The sequence below is a fragment of the Coturnix japonica genome, chromosome 29 (genome assembly GCF_054131305.1).
Source record: "Coturnix japonica strain WE chromosome 29, WE-NBRP24, whole genome shotgun sequence".
Lineage (NCBI taxonomy): Eukaryota > Metazoa > Chordata > Aves > Galliformes > Phasianidae > Coturnix > Coturnix japonica.
In genome coordinates this window covers 7,873,970-7,890,536 of record NC_140691.1, presented here as the reverse complement: position 1 = coordinate 7,890,536, position 16,567 = coordinate 7,873,970, and the positions used below count along the sequence as shown (strand labels likewise).

The 16,567-nt window shown below is 45.4% G+C and overlaps 2 pseudogenes across 1 annotated transcript in view; both read right to left on the bottom strand.

The window, feature by feature from the left end:
• Positions 1–1,924: 1,924 nt before the first annotated feature.
• LOC146755945 (uncharacterized) lies at positions 1,925–6,255 on the bottom strand (annotated as a pseudogene).
• A 104-nt stretch (positions 6,256–6,359) lies between these two features.
• Positions 6,360–16,567, bottom strand: part of LOC146755944 (nuclear pore complex protein Nup153-like) — a 30,703-nt pseudogene continuing 20,495 nt past the window's right edge. Inside the window, exons 11-16 of the transcript XR_014937827.1 lie at positions 12,401–12,530; positions 12,097–12,118; positions 10,544–11,008; positions 8,649–9,017; positions 7,075–7,337; positions 6,360–6,523 (exon numbers count right to left, since the gene is read on the bottom strand). The product of XR_014937827.1 is annotated as a nuclear pore complex protein Nup153-like (transcript). The remainder of the gene's footprint in view (positions 6,524–7,074; positions 7,338–8,648; positions 9,018–10,543; positions 11,009–12,096; positions 12,119–12,400; positions 12,531–16,567) is intronic.

Genomic DNA, 16,567 nt, shown 5'->3' with positions numbered 1-16,567 from the left:
GAGGGGCAGCACTGGGAGTGCTAACCCAGGAATGGGGACATAAGCGTCAACCAGCGGCATACCTATCTAAATTGATAGATCCAGTATCACAAGGGTGGCCAGAGTACATCCAAGCCGTAGCAGCAACCGCCCTTTGGGTAGAAGAGAGCAGAAAATTGACCTTTGGAAGGCAATTGGTAGTCACAGCCCCAGACCAGGTTAGAACTATTCTAACTCAAAAACTCATCCTCGCGCTCCCCAGCTGCATGCATACATGCACCACCATTCTTGCACTCCCTGCCTGCACACACACACACACACACACACACGTACCACCCCGTCCCTGCACACACACACACACACACACACACACGTACCACCTCATCCTTGCACACCCTCCCACATGCATGCACAAATCTCTGCAGTGCATGGACACACCTGTGCACACCCACATGTGTGCAGCCCCAGCACTGTCCACAGCTCCGTGCACACTCATTTGTGCATGAAGAGGAACGTCTCAGTGGAAGCGTGGCTGTTCCTCCCCTCTGACGGGGCTGGTGTGGGACAGAAGAGGAAAGCAGAATGCGGCCACATTTTCCTTGTGGCTCCTAGTTCCTGTCTCACCATGGGAAACAAGATGAGCAACTCTCCCTCTCTGTGATGCTTAGCTCTGTACCTCTGCCATCATCTCTATACTCAGATGCTCCTGCATGTAATGCTGCACACAGTGAACCTGCAGGTCCCAAAGGAATCCTTGGCTGCTCTCCCTCACCTGGAGGTTGCAGGGTGCTGGGCCTCCTGCCTGTACCTCCTTCCAGGTGTCATTTGCCAGACCCTGTATGTCCAGCTGGTTGGAACTGCAGTCAACTAACACAAACAAGGTGTATGAAAGTAGTCTTTCCGTTCCCCAGGCATTCATCTTTATAAAAACATGTTGTGCTGTGAAGCACAGCAGGAAGCAACTCAACTGTGCAACAAATACTTGGAGCCTTGTTTCATCCCTCCCTAACCTCACTGAAAGGCTGACTGACACCTGCTTGCCAGCGGTGACTGTGGGTCTTCCCTCAGAGTCCAGAGCACATTAATCTCTTCTGAAACTCACACTCATTCGTGTTTCTTTTGTAGTTGCTGTTGCATTCATCAGGAAGGAAATGCACTGCGCTTATTCTGGTGCATGTGCAGGCTCACTCTGCAGTGCCCAAGATGCCTTCATGAGGAGGAAAGGCAGCAAAGCCCTCTGCCAGCAGGGCCATGGAATCGTATGTCTACGGCATGACATTTCGGCAGAGCACTCACTGCGCCTGCTCCTCCCTGCTGAAATACACGGCCACATCCACAAAGCTCGAGTCTCCTGCAAGCAAGCAAGAAACTCCAGTGCCAGTGGCTTTTCTGTCCCCGGCACACAAATGCTGCTGAGAGCATCTCGCTGTCTCCCTGCGCTCCCATCTCTTGCCCCTTGCCTTCTCCAAAACCTTCCCTGGAGAACCAGGCTGATCAAGTCCATGCTCATCAGCATCTCCCACAGGTACTGTTCCAGCTCTTGCTGTCTTTTTGGCCTTCTCATCCACCGGCATCCCTCTGTTTGAGTCTCACCAGCTTTGTCACCAGAAGAGATTTCAACACTCGAGAATGAAGAACGCACATCTGGCTCCAAGGAATGTAACTCTCCTGTCTCCCAGAGATCCACGCCCTCTGTGTGCCATCTCACCTGGTCGTGAGCATCCCTCACAGCCAGCCAGAAAAGCAAGCAGAGGCTGAGACCAAGGAACCCCTCCCTGATGTGCAGCTCTCTGACAGTTTCTCTTTACACAGAGTGCTGGCCGCAGCCGCGTGCATTATCACACGCACTTGTATGGGCAGTTGGTGTCTAGACGTGAAGGAGTCTTGCTAAGTGCTCTGCTGACATGTAGGGACAGAAAGAAAATTTCAAGGGGGAGCTGGAACATGTACATAAAGGATGTACGGACCTACAGTTAAGGATGTGGATTTGCATCTGAGTCCATGCCTGCAGACAATGCAAGCGCTATGCATTGTCACCCAGTGGAAATGATCAAACAGCTGCTTTGGGACAGACTGTCTGTAGGGCTCAGGAAGTGTGGCCTTCCAAGGTGCTTAAGGTGTCCCAAAGAACAGAGGCAAGCAGTGATGATTCCTTTCTCTCTTCATTCTAATACTTGTAGGTAGAGCGCTTGAGAAAGACTTTGGAGGCTTTCCTCAGCCTCTACCTTTCCTTGTACCTTTACAAAAGCAGACTGTCTAAAAACAAGAAGACTGGACACACTTTTTGGGTTTGGTTATTTTTATTAGTATTTTTTTAATATTATAATATATATAATATAATATTATTTATCATTGTATTTATTATATTATATATATTATGTATATAATGTATATTATGTATATTATAATATATATATTATATAATCATATATTATAATATATATAATATATAAATAACATATAATATATAAATTTTTTTAAATTGTTTTGGTGTTTTTGGTGTTTTTTGTTGTTTTTTGTTGTTTTATTAAAGTCCAATGTAATAAATTCTCAGTCTTACAAGGGATGAATTTTTAAGGCCTTCCTGCTGATGGACCACACTCCACTTGAACATCAAGTGGAGCATGAGGTAGCCTTCATCCAGAAAGGTGGAATCTTGATGGGATGTTGCTGTCTTATGGAGAGGAATCTCGGCGTCCCCCAGGCTGAGCCAACACACGGACACAGATTTCTGGATGGTGACCATCACTTTCTGCCCCTGCTCCTGCTGCCTGGTCTCTCTTCATCATCGGTATCCAGCAGGAGATCACGAAGCCCTGGAGGCACGGTGGTATCCAGGTCATCATCTGAAACTTCTTCCACCAGATTGGAAGGGACCAGTCCTCTTGTGCCGTCCGTCAGCTCTCCCAGAAACCAGCCATCCTCATCCATGTCTCCACAGATGTAAACGTATTGTCCAGCTGTCAGTGGAAGCTCGTTTTCTGGGTCCTCATTAGGGCCCTCATAAGGATTTTGTAGCTGTGACGAGCTAAGAATCTTCGTTTTGGTGGTGATGGTCTGCGAAAATGTAGATGCAGACTGCCACTGGCCACTCTTTTGACTCCCCCGGCTTTTCCTGGGGATTGGGGCATTCCTGTTTGGGATTTCTGTGTGGCCTCAGCTTTTTCCCCATCTCCTGGAGCTGTGTGCATTTTTCCTCCAGACGCTTGCTGAGCGCTCCAAGCTTGATGTCAGCCTGCTGGAGGTCTCTCAGCAGGTGGTTCTGGGCCTTCAGGGCCTGGCAGTGACTCTCCATGTTGCTCAGGGCTTGTTGGAGGTAGCTGCACTGCTCCAGCAGCTTGCTGCTTGTGCTGCCTGGGAACCCCGGGTCTTCCTTGGCCATCTCATTCTCCTTTTCCAGATGCTGTCCCTGCAGCTGGTTGATGTCCTCTGCCTTCTCTGTGGCCTCTTTGGATGTGGAAGAGGCCTCCTTGAGCTGCTGGACTATTTCCAGCAGCTGCTGGGTACGGAGGCAGAGCGTACGCATCTTGTCCTTGAGCCACTCCACCTCCTCCCACATCTGCTGAGAGCTTCTGCTCTTCTCTTCAAGGAGGCTGCACCGTCTCTGCAGCTCCTTCAGCTTACTCAGCAGATGGGTGTTCTGCTCCTGCTGCTCCCTGCGCTCAGGTGGGCAGGCCTCTTGTTGCTCTGTAGCCTGAACACCCACCTCTGCTACAGCCCGATGGCAGGCCCTGGCCCTGTTGAAGAAGACGCGTGGCTGCCCCTCCACGTGCTCCAGGATGTACTGCAGGAAGCGTCTTCTCTGCTCCTGCAGCTCACACTGGAGGCGCTTGCTCTCCACGGCCTGCTCTGCACGGGACTTCCAGCAGAGCTGCCGCTGGACTTCCTGCTGCATTCTGCGGTCCGCTCTGCTGCTGTCGCTCCTCAGCAGCGCCTCCGCCAGCTGCCGCTGCAGTTGCCATGCCTGGCAGATGGTGTCGTTGCGCCGCTTCTGCAGCAGCTCCTGCATCTGGCGCAGCTGGGCCTCCTTCTCCTGCAGCAGTTGGCAGATCTCTGCTTGCCACTGCCTCAGGCTCTGCTCCTGCAGGCGCTGCAGCTTTGACACCCGCACCCGCTCCCACTTGGAGCGCAGTTTGTCGGCCAGCAGCTGCCGCTCCCGCTCTGCCGCCTCCTGCCGCTCACGTCTCTCAGCAGCGCAGCGGCGCTGCAGCTCCTGGGAGCGGAGCCGCTCGCCCTCCAGCTGGGCCTGCAGTGCCTTCAGCTCCTGCCTCTTCTCCTCCCGCTGCGCAGGGCAGGTGGGGGGCTGTGCCGGGCCCCGGCGGGGAGACGGCCGGCTGCCCGGGAGCCCCAGGTCTTCCTTGGCTGTCTCTGGCACCTAGAACCAGAAAATCATAGAATAACAGAATGGTTTGTGTAGGAAGGGGCCTTCAAGACTCTCCCGTTCCAAGCCCATGCCAAGGGCAGGGACAACTTCCACTAGGTCAGGTTGCCCAAAGGGGTGTCCAGCCTGGCCTGGGGCACTGCCAGGCGTGTGGCAACCACAGCCTCTCTGGGCAGCCTGTGCCAGCGCCTCTGCCCCCTCATGGTGTCCTGTCTTCTTATATCTCATCCAGATCTCCCCTCTTCTACTTTCAGGGCATTGTCCTTTGTTGTATCACTACCCTCCCTTACAACCAGTACATCTCCAGCTTTCCCCAGTTCTCCTTCAGGCACTGGAGGGCCGCTCTGTGGTTTCTCCAGAGCCTCCCCTCCCCAGGCTGAACAATCCCCACTCTCTCAGTGTGTCATCTCACCTGGACATGAGCATCCTTCACGGCAAGTCGACTGGAGCCCTGCTCTGCACGGTGGCGGCGCAGAGCTCCCTCTTTTTCCTGGGAGCAGGACATTGCGTTACGGAGCACATCTGCCCAGCTCCCCACGATGTAAAAGGTGAAGAGCCTCCTCTCCAGCTCCAGCTGACGCTGGAGGTGGCGGATGCAGGCGGGCTGCTCACCATCCGTCTCCCAGCGCAGCTTGCTGAGGACGTCCTGCAGCTGGGCATGGGCCGCCTCGCTGCTGGGGGGGTTCCTCAGCACCTTGGCCAGCTGCTGCTGCAGCTCCCGAGCCTGGCGCAGGGCTGCATCGCAATCACGCTGCAGCAGCTCCTTTGTCGCGTGCAGCTCGGCCTCCTTCCAGAGCAGCAGCTGCCGGGTCCCCGTCACCCACTGCCGCTGCTCCCACTCCTTCAGCTGCTGCTCTTCCTGGGCCTGCTGCTTCTCCCAGGCACAGCGCAGTTGGTCGGTCAGCAGCTGCCGCTCCCGCTCTGCCGCCTTCTGCAGTTCACATCTCTCGGCAGCCCAGGGTCGCTGCAGCTCCTGGCAGTGGAGCCGCTCGCCCTCCAGCTGGGCCTGCAGCACCTCCAGCTCCCAGCTGTTCTCCTCCTGCTGCACAGGATGAGCTCACATAGTGGTGCAGATGAAGAGGTATTGTACAAGCCATTCACTGTGCGGGCTATATTCATCTCTATAGCCGAACCATGCCAAGTCAGTGAAAGAAATAACTTGCTGGATTCTAAAATAGTTTTGCTTGAGAATGGTGCTGTTGCCAACTCTAGTTGTTACAAAATGAACTACACCAGAGAGAGAAGGAAAGGGCAGCAAAGTTTTATATTTCTTTAGGCAGATCTGACTTCAGCTAACCCAGCACGAGGTACGATCCCAACAACTGAACAATGCAGGGCAGCAGCTGCTTTGAAAGTTGCTTTACCAATCTGCCGATTACTTTTTACGTCTAATTGCAGTCTTTATCTTCCGACCGAGAACTGAAGATCCGGAGGCAGAGAAAATATTTTTTCCATTAGTCCTATGAATAGAAACCGGTAGCACAGAGTTAGGACAACGCAGAGTTAGCGCAACGACACATCATCAGTAGGGTAAAACTAACCTGTCTCACGACGGTCTAAACCCAGCTGACGTTCCCTACTGTTAGCTGACAGTTCAGTAGCAGCACTGAGCAGATATTCCAGAACAACTGTTTTATCATCTGGCTGCTCACTGCTCAGCAGCTGGCAACAGAGAACGTATGATGAACGGGAAGAGAGTTCCAGAAACCAAAAGCAATGAAATCTCTCTCATTCAGCAGGTAAGCAGCAGCGTAACAGCTCAATTCAGATCTTATTTTTCAAGAACACTTCTCATGGCTGCATGATATTTCTGAGAGCTGTGCTGCTATAAAGCCATCGTTGCCTACTTAGCCAGTCACACTAACAGAGCGAGGAGAGATGCTGTCCTTAGACATAAATTCCGAAGTACATCTGAGCACCTCACAATTTAACATCAGTAGAGGCTGCCTGCGCTCCACAGATAGTACCAAAAGCTCAAGTGAAAATCTGATTTGGTCTCTTACCCCACTGTGAACGTTGCAGGTTGGCTGAATGAAAATCCTGAAGAGCCGGAAGGTTGTACTGATGCTGCCGGTGCAGGAGGATTTGCACCAAAAGTAAATACTTCTGGGTTACTCGTGAAGTTGAAATTAGAAGTACTACTCCCAAACTGGAATACGGGACCTGAGAAAGACAGGGTAGAAGGAGAAGGGAATAAGAAAGTTGAAATTTGAGTTTGTTCTTTCCAGGAAAGTCCTCCCCTCCTTCCTCCCACCACTTCTAACATACATTGCTTAGACCTTGCTCAAGGCGGCACAGCTTGGGGTGGGAGGGAGGTTTACCAGAAATGCTAAGTTACAACAGGAACAACACCTAGACAACATCATTTGTTTCAGTAGAGCATCATAAAGAGATTTTTAGACTGCTGGCAAATTGCTAAGGAACTGTCTGCTGCTACCTGTACTGCCATTAGTCTATGGCTGCATGCACACAATATACAACAATGTACAACCTATTGGTGAAGGTAGTGTACCTCTCCGGCAGTAAGGAATCAGATGCAAAATACTTAACCCTGTGTCTACTCCCTCTATGGAGGGCAATTCTTACAGTAGAGTATGTACAAAAGGCAGAAGTAATTTCATTCACTAAACTTCAGCTGCACTTCATGGAAACCAACTCACTGACTAACCAAGCTCTCTTTGAGACCTGAAACGAAAAGGATGGTCAACACTCACCAGCATTGGAGGCGCCGGAGCCAAAACCTGGCTGTTGGCTCGATTGCTGTCCAAACACAGTACTGCTTGTCACAGAGCCGAAGGCAGGAGGCGCAGGCTGAGAGCCAGATGAAAACAGTGAGTCGACAAAGATCCAAAGCTGGGAGCATTTGGCTGGCCAGGGCCCTGGCTCTGGCCAAATGCTGGTAGCTGACTGGCACCAAATGCTGGTCCAGCAGCAGGCTCTGAAGACCCAGACCCAAAGACAAATGTAGAGGATGACCCTAAAGGAAAAGAAGAGAAATTTCAGTATGTGCTGAGTTGTTTTGTTTGTTACAGAGCTTTATGTTTGCAGCCAAGTAGGTAAAACAACAAACAGCACCTCATTCATGATAGGAATCCTACCTTTTCTTGTAAGTTACATGAAAAACAGCATACTTAAAGGAGTCAGACAACGCACACCTCAAACACGGGTTGTCTAGACTCAAATTACTGTTAGCCATTCAGGCTCTAGAAGCAGGCTCCCACAAATAGCACAGGCTAATTTGTATTACTAAGATTATTTATACCACGGGTAAAGAACACTCACTCACTTATTTGTATTATTTTAAGCGTTCAAAACACAGCTCCTGATCTACTAGAATGAGGAGAACGCCAATCTTTCCTCTCATAAGCAACTGCACCCCTTCCTCATCCAAATGTTTACAATTATCAGTTTCTGGAGACCACATCAGGCTTGCAGGGACCTAACTGAGCTACCAGAATAATTCTGTCTCTCCATATAATAGCAAACAAGCTCATTCACTTAGCTGCTTTGGTTCTGCATGGCCAGCAGAAATAATGAGAAAAAAATACAGGACTGAGCTGTGACTTCAAACATACACACATCTGCTGAGCAAAAAGACCTTCTAAATAGCGCTATTAATCTAAATGCAATTTAAGCAGACGTCACGCAACATAAAAATACCAACTGCTGCAACGTAACTCGGAATGGCTGATTGTTTTTCCAGGAAGGAAAACAGAAGTTAAGACGGACTAAAAGGCATTCCAGTACTTTTATGAAGATTTGAAGATTATGAAGACCAAGAAAATGAAGGACTGGCTATCGTGCTCATTAGAAGTCACGCTTTACAAAGCAGCAGCTGCATATATCAATACTGTGTTTGTAATATACACCTGTGAAGGGTGGATAGTACAAATCTTGATGTTATTTACAACGCTTGAAGAGTTTTAGGTATGGGAGAGAAAAATTCAAGTTAAAACTAACTTTTAACCTTCAGCACTGGATGGATACTGAGAAGAGGGAAATTCATTCTCACAATGACAAGTTCCTATGCAAATGAAAGCCAGTAAAGAATTATCCAATGCACAAAATATCACCACAGCCAGTTGATCCCTAAACTGTATTTCCCAGACTGCCTCAAAACTTGACCTGAGCCCCAAGCAATAGCACTGTTTATATATTGTTGGATGTAAATATTCACTACTTTTCTCAATTTCCACGCATTTTCCCTACCTGTTCTCCAGGAAACACTCTTTCCCTGCTCCACTTTTGTGATCTAAGAGCAAAAACAAAAGCACCTGCTTAAATGTACCTGTTGAACTCGATGTGGCCGTGGCTCCAAAGGTAAAGCCAGAACTTGCTGCATTGCTACTGTTGGCTCCTGAACAGAAGACAAATGGATTAACTGCAGCACCAGTGGTGGAAGATGTGGTGGTGGGTTTGTTTTCTTGAGAGAAGCCAAATGACTGAGATGCTGTAGATTCTGCAGAATTGCCAAAAGCGGTGCTGCTCACAGTGTTGCTGGCTTGCCCAAACACAAAGGGAGTGGGAACTGGTGCAGGGTTGGAGGAAGAAGTGACGCTGCCAAACAGGCTGCTGCTGTTGGCTGAAGTGGCAGGTACGGCTGCGCTGGAGGAACTAGAGCTCAAGAAGCTGAAGGATGGCTTTGCTGCTCCTTGATCTGAGAGGGAGAACAGAACATAAAACGCTGCAAGACGGCAAACCAAGCGCAACAGAGAGACCCTGTTCCAGCCACTGTACAAGGAGAAATGCTGGACGATGTCTCAACTATTATCCAGCTACTGTGGATTACATAAAATCCAGGTTTAATACACTGATCGCTGCCATGTGCAATTAAAGGAATGGGAGAATTGTGAAGAATGATGACACCACCACAGTTCTAGGCTTTAGTAGTTACGGACACCAAGCACTGGCTATAACAACTGGAACCAGAATGAACCAGTACATCTCAGCTCCTCAAACAAAACTATTCTTCAGATGCTCTGAGAAGAACAACATGCATTACCTGCAACACTTCTGTAGTTTGCTAAATAACACAGCAAAAAAAAAACAACCCACAGTGGTACAGCTGCTTTTGTAGCCTCTCCTGAAATTACAGCCCTGTGCCTACAGCCCTAAAGCTGGCTAAGCCCATCATCCTGCAGCCTCACTCTTTTGGCTTAAGCTCACTGTAATTCAGTACTTTCAAGACCTGCTTTTGGGAGCCACAGAGAACAGCCCCCTGTTACAGAACTGTCACAAAGTACTGAGTGCAATTTTACATTTAAAGTTATCTTTTAAAGTATGCAGTTCTTCAGCTTTCCCTAAGCTTCTGCTCTCTCATTATTACACCTGACCCTGTTCTTGATTTCCCACTGCTGTTTTTCCAGAAGTTACGGACCCTTTTCATCTATGCCACTTTTAAGGGACTCTCTACTGTGCTGAAGAAGGCTCGTTAAAATCTCATTTTTACACAAGGTGTTTCATCAAATTTCCATGGTTAAATAAAACTCCAGAACTTCAACTCAATCATAAGAACCATAACCCCATGCGTTGCTTTTATTCTCTCTGTTCCTTCCCTTATAACTTCCAAAGTTAGTAGAAGTGAGTAATGAACGCTGTTCTGCAAACCATGGCTGATAAGTCATGAAATCAGAATCAGAATTCTTCCACATGGCAATTGTTACTAAAATCTTTCAGCCCGCTCTTTCAGAAGGTTAAAGATGCACAAAACTGTGTAGTACCTATTAAGCAATTTCCACACCTTCATGGCAGTAAATTGCAGCAGCACAGCTGCAAGAACACATGAATGAGACACCTCCTCACATCCCCTTTCACTATGAAAACCATCGCATGAGACCTCTGTCGCCATGCTAAAGACTGTACCACCAACTATGCTGCTAGCACAGAAACCATACAAACCATCCATGCTCATGTGGGATGCAATACAGGTTCCTTAATGTGTGACAATATGTATATATTTTTTGTCTAAACCTAGTCTTAAAACTCACTGAAATCAAAACAGGAATTCTACTAATTGTCTATACGTCAACAACTGGAACACAAATCACACTGCACAGAGTAATTAAGCTTTTTCTAAAGCTCCAGTACATGAACCCAGCAACTCCTACAGATTCTGTAACTTATGACTTCAGAGGTACCATCTGAGGGACTTAGACAACTGAAGACAAAAGATATTCTGCTTACCTGAAGTATTGGCTTGGGCCCCAAATGAAAAAGTTGGCTTTGCCTGCTCAGTTTCTTTCTCCGATGGTTTAACAAAGCTGAAGTTGAACATAGGTTTTGCTGTGCTTTCTTCTTTGGTACATTCAGGCTGCCCAACGGAAAAGACAGGTTGTGCCTTTGACTCTTCATTCTCAACTTTCTTCCCAAACAGTAACGGAGGAGCAGAACTGACAGAATCCTGTTTCTCTTCTGTCCTTCCCAAAACAAACTGCGAGGCAGGAGCCGACTCCGCGTTACCAAAAGAGAAGCCTCTCTTTGCTGCAGGAGTTTTGTCCTTTTTCTCATCTGATTTCTTAAATGCAAAAGAAGCTGATGCAACTTCATTTTCTGCCACAGTTCCAAAACCAAACCAGACATTTGCAAGTCTAAGACTGACAATCAAAAAACTGCATTTTTCTCTCCAAACTGCAATACAACTCTGACTTACTCAACTCAGTATGAACTAACACCAGTTAATTTCATGAGCACCACAGAAGTTAACTTGCAAAAGAGCAGATACAGACTCATACAGGAAAGCATTTATAGCATACAACATAGATTCAACTTGTTCATCACTGATGTTGAAACAGTGCTTGGTGACGATGAGACAGTACTGCTAGTCAGAAAACTAAAGTTGAATGGAGCCAGAGATGCAGTACTGATGGGTAGGGATATTTTTGGGAGTACCGGTTCCTCCACTTCCTAGAGTTGTAAAGTAAAATTTTTCTCTTTAAAAACATGCTACTTTCTCATCCTGCTCCGCTCTGATTCGCTACAACAGCGAATTTGGAACAAATATAACATTTAAAGTATTGTGTACTGAACCCACACAACAAAACAAAATACCTACAAAGAAAACTACAGATGAAAGAACATTTACTCTGGTAAATCCAGCCTATACCACATGTAAGGATGCAAATCATATATCAGTACGTCTTAAAAACAACAGCGTTTGTTCTTGCCTTTTAAGCTATTTGATAACCAAGACTGAATGAGTTAGGGTTTAAATGAGAACTGCCAATCTAATCACAGGCTGCACAGAAGCACCAAGATCTAAATAGAAATGAATGACTAAGCAGAGGGATAAATTGGTACTACAGACATTCAAGCGTATCCTACGACTTACAAGTGTTTCACTATTATGGTCTGAAAAGTTAATGGAACTTAGCTATTTTTATCTGCATCACTATTTTATTTGAATTACATAAACATACTCCATTGTTTATGATTTCTTTATATTGCATCAGCTAAAAGACCAACATAAAGACTGACACTAAAGATACAGTCATAGGCAGCTCAGATAACATCCAATCAGAAAAATAATCTTGAATATTTGTGGCTACAGTTTGATAAAATAGATCTTTTCCCCTTAAAACAGGAAAAAAAACCTTTCACTACAAGTTCAGTAAGTATCAGCAATCCTAAGTCATCATTAGCAGACATGCAGAACACCATTTTCTAATTCTCTTTTGGACTCCTGGCCCGTACAAGACTTAAACAGGAAAGAATAAATTCAATAAACTTTGTTTACATACTTGACACTTGTTTCAAGTATCGCTGCATTATAGAAACCATACAAACCTCCACCAAAACATTCCTACTCTTAGGATTCATTCATTTAACTGCTAGTGGGAAACTTCCTAGTACGAGGAATCTCCAGCGTAGCAGAACTACCAATTCAGAACTTCATAAGCAAGGTTCAGAGTAAGTAAATACGAGTTTGCTCTGAAATCCACAAGAAAAAATCCTAAGGCTGCATTCTTATCATTTACTATGAGGCAATAAAACTGATATACTTCAGTCATCTCAAAGACAACAATCAATGCAAGAGTCACCTACCTGTTCTTGTCCAGACTTTGACACGTAGTGCACTCCTCTTACCCTTCTCATCTTGCCAACACCACTTACTCCTGAAGACAGACCATTGGATGCAGGAGTACTGAATTTGGGGTAGGTCGAATTGCTAGCACTGAATAACAACACATGGGATGGGGTTTAAAAAAAAAAAAAAAAAAGGAAAGAAAAATAAGAAAAAATTGTCAATTTCTTTTTGAGCTATTGTAGCCATCATTAGTCCTTGAAATGAAACCTCTTCATCAGAATCAGAAGAAACAGTTAAGCTGCTTCAAAAGTTCCTAAATGCCGGTAAATACAATTACTGCTATATAGAAAATCAAGTTTTAAAAAAGAACAGGAAGGAAAATGACATACATAAAGTTGCAACATCCATATGGAAATAATGACTAAGCCAGAAGACCTGAAATAGAACAGCTGATTCATATCGATAATTTCTAATGTTTCTTTTAATTAGCCCAGACGTGGACTGGTTCTCCAGTTCTGTGATAAACATTAACTCTACAAGGATATAAAAAGAACAACTCATGAAAATACACAAAAAGTGCACATATGCACATAAGGGAAACACCGCCAACAGCAGAGCAAGCCTTTAAGATGGCAAGAAGTTTGAGAAGCAGCTCAGGCTTTTATGTGGCCATCAGCAGGAACAGCAGAGGTGTTTGGCTATGCCAACATTCCAGAAGTCTTTTCAGACACGAACACAGATCCCTTTTGTAATGCATACAAAGGCATTTCTCTGTTTATTATGAAAGCCTAGATCAAAACCAGAAAGATTTCCCAATGCAAGTGGTTAAGAGAAGAAAACGTACCCCAAACCAGAAGTGAAATAAGAAATAACATCTGAAGTACTGTGGCAACAAAATGAAATATCCCTGGGAAAAAAAAATAAATCATTATATCAATGCTTATCCCATCAGTTGTTAAAGTAATCTATTAGTTGACATTGGAAGATACCAGGTCCAGTTTCTGGAAGACTGAGGAAAAGAATCAGTCTAAACTTGTCAGACACTTGAAAGCAGCTTGATTAGCACTGTAACTATTGAGGGGAAGCCAGATCCCTAAGGCCATAAAGCTCAGGCTTTTCTCTAAACCAAACTGTCAGTCAATCAGAATTCTGAAAAAAGTCTTATGTCAAAATAGATATTTGTACAGACAACTATAGCCTGCATATAATAGTCTGTTTCCCTCTTTCTCTTAACACGTATCAGCTTCAAGGGGCAAAGACATTTGTCAGGCTTCAAGTAAATCCATCCCACAACCAGGCAAGTTTAAAGAACAAATAGCCCTTTGTAAGTTGAAAATAGTTTAACCAGTATGCCAGCTTATCTACTCTATGGACAAAAAGTAAGACACTGCAACATTGCAATAGTGCAATAAACATTGCGTACAAAATAAAATGCAGTATGTATTCTGAATCTCTACATGGAGGAGTAGAATGGATTTCAACAAAAGACGATTCAGAGCTGTTTGGAATGAAACCACAAGTCAAAGTGAACGCCTCTTTTCATTAAGACCAAAACCTTAAAGCCAACCTCTCACACCCCTGACAAGGCAGCTGCTGTGAAGTCATACTTTTAAATGCTAAATCAAAGCGTTGAGGTGTTGTTTTGTTGGTTGTTTTGTTTTGTTTTTTATTATGAGCCAAAGAATGCCCCAGGCCACACTGGAATTGCTTGGCAGATGAACAGAGCCCTGTTACTGTTGTTTGAAGAGAAAAATCCACACCCTAAAAGGTAACCTTAGAGTGCAAAGTGCCTTCAGTCAAGCTTTACAGAACAAACTATCAGTCCAGAAAGGAAAGCTATTGACGTTATCTGGAGAACTCATCCTACCTACCTAAACCAAGTAAGCAGTATAGCACAGATCAATCTCCTCTGGACAATTACAACTGTTAACTCCCTGAGAACTTCGTTTTAGGAACAAGCTGGCACTTGGCCTCAAAAGGTTCTGTAAAGCTCCGGGTTCTCATCCTAACTAAAACTAATAGGTCTTACTCCAGAGAATATCAAGATGGATAAATGGTTCCATTGCCAATAAGTAAACTGATAAACTACAGAATATCTGCCAAAGTGAAATTTCTTACACTGTAGACTTCATTGAAGTGAAAACTAAACTTTCTTTACTTCCTAAAGAAAAAAAGGCCTCCAATAGCAAATACTCTTTCTGCAGATACAGCATCGTAATTATAATGCTACAGTGCAACGGAAAACACAGCAATGACAGCAGGGTAGCTAAGTTCTAGGCTACAGAAAGTGAAGATAATCCCAAATGCAGCAGCCATGGATGTAGAAACAAAGTAAAAAAGCTGCTTGCCCTTGGAAGGCCTCAGGCAGGCAGGGATCTCCAGCAAGATACCCTCACCTCCACTGCCAACCCTTAAATAAGGTCTGGCTCCACACTCCTTCTGGTCACTGAGGTGCACTGCAGGTACCTGAGCTCACCTGGGTTGGCCCTGCCTCCCCCATCAGGTGCTCAATCACTGCTTCAGGCTGTGACTTAGCATTTCCACTACAATGACATACCTTGTTTCCAATCTTCCTATCCTACTAAGGATACAGACATGGGAAAGAAATCATTTCTGATACATCACTGATAATCTAATTTTCTTCTTGTTTATCTTCCTTCCAATCTTAAAAACAAATTTTTTTTCAAACTTATATTGATCTTCAAATGTGATTTAGACTTTACAGCTCTCAAAATACAGAATTCTTGTTCCCATTACTGAGAACTGTTACTGCGTTTTCTAAGAGACATACAGGCAGAACATAGTGACAAAGGAGACAGTTTTCTTCATACAAGTTAGTCTTTGTCATGGTTTTGTAATTTTGTAATTTTGCTATCAGTATTCCACATCATAACATCATGTCAAGTATGGATACTTCTGTTGAATGTGCAGTCCACAGAAGAAGACTACATATCCCAGAGAACAACAGGAGTAACAATAAGTCACGGGACCAGGACTCTATATAATCTCGTTCCCAGGCTGGAGTGCCCTCCTTCTTCTCTCGAACTTCTCGGAGAGTGGGAAGCGTTCCAGCCGTGTCGCCTAGAGTTCACAGTAGGCCTCTCGGTTTTCGGAGACTCTCTCTCTCTGTTTCGTTCGATTTTGTTAGCCTTAATTATATTATATTGTGTTATCTTGTATTTCGATATCATATTTAGTAAAATAAGTTTTTCCTCCTTAGATTGTCGCTGTTTTATCCCACTCCCCTTTTCCCCCTCCTTTCCGGACCCCGGGGGGGGGCGTGGGGTGGCTTCCCCTGTCACGGGCATAGGTAAATCTAAGTAACCCGTGACAGATTTTTTGGTGGAGGATGCGGGCATAGAGCTTTTTAGCTTTTAGAACGACTCTCTCTTTGCTCTTAAAGAGCTTCGTTACGGGAGTGTTGGGAGTGTTATCTTTCCGTAGCTGCTCACAGAGAACGTGACCTTGAAATACCAGACAAATTGTCAACATTAAGGGCCGCTGAACTATGGAAGGACATTGCTTCCCGAACAAAGAATATGGTTGTAAAGGTGCGTCATGTGGATGCACATGTGCCCAAAAGTCGGGCTACTGAAGAACAACAAAACAACCATCAGGTAGATAAAGCTGCCAAAATTGAGGTGGCTCAAATTGACTTGGACTGGCAGAATAAGGGTGAATTATTTCTAGCTCGATGGGCTCATGAGACCTCAGGTCATCAAGGAAGAGACGCGACATATAAGTGGGCCAGAGACCGAGGGGTGGACTTAACCATGGATGCTATTGCGCAGATTATTCATGATTGTGAAACATGTGCCATAATTAAACAAGCCAGAAGGATGAAACCTCTCTGGGAGGAAGGGCGATGGCAAAAGTATAAATATGGGGAGGCGTGGCAGGTTGATTATATCACCTTGCCACGATCTCGCAGTGGTAAGTGTTATGTACTCACTATGGTAGAGGCAACCACTGGGTGGCTTGAAACATACGCAGTACCCCATGCTACTGTTTGAAACACCATATTAGGTCTTGAGAAACAAGTCCTGTGGCGACATGGCACCCCAGAAAGAATTGAATCTGATAATGGGACACATTTCAAAAATTCTCTTATAAATACTTGGGCCAAAGATCATGGCATTGAGTGGATTTATCATATTCCCTACCATGCACCAGCTTCTGGTAAA